Raw genomic sequence first — 806 nt, 5'->3', positions numbered from 1 at the left:
CTAAGATAAATTTCTCTCTCTCTCTCTCTCTCTCTCTATATATATATATACTTTGCTGGTTTTTGTGTTTCTCTAGAGAACCCAATCCAACACAGGGAGAGACCAATAGTTGCACCTTAGATGGCCATTCACAAGCATTTAAGACCCCAGTTGCTACTCACCATAGTAGGATGTAGAGCATTGTCTTTGTGGACCATGTTATGCCAATTGAACTTGATGTCCCCCAAGACTAATATCCTGGGCCTCCATACCCAGTGACTCATTTCCTCAAGGTGTTTGGTTATGACTAAGACATTTTTGTAACTTTGTGCCTTGTATGCTTTACTACATTCATGGATATATTTGCAGCATGTATAAATACATAGGTAGCAATAGCCTCTGTCAAACCTACATATACATTCATGACTGTAGTCCCATTCACCTTTCCAGCCCTGATTCAGATTGAGTGTATATCTATGTATCCACTTGTAAATTATTCTTATTACTATCATTGCAGGATGGTGTATGTAATAGTATTCACCTTAGTTGCCTTTACCTTTTGTGCTCTTCCTCATGTCTCCCACTGCCTTGATCATTCTGTGCTGACCACACCCTTATTTTATATTGCCTTTTCCTTCACCCAAGTTAATATGTGTCTACCCTGTAGTTGGTGATTTTTCCCTTACCCTCCTACCCCTGGTAACATTCAAAGAAGAATTCTTTCTGTGTGTAAACCTTTTCTTAACATTTTATAGTAGAGGTCTGTGATAGATTGGGTTCTCTAGAGAAACACAAAAACCAGCAAAGCGTATATATATATATATATA

This window comes from Orycteropus afer, unplaced genomic scaffold (genome assembly GCF_000298275.1).
Source record: "Orycteropus afer afer isolate SDZICR_OR568_19922 unplaced genomic scaffold, OryAfe1.0 scaffold00062, whole genome shotgun sequence".
NCBI lineage: Eukaryota > Metazoa > Chordata > Mammalia > Tubulidentata > Orycteropodidae > Orycteropus > Orycteropus afer.
Note: the sequence above shows the minus strand (reverse complement) of the source record.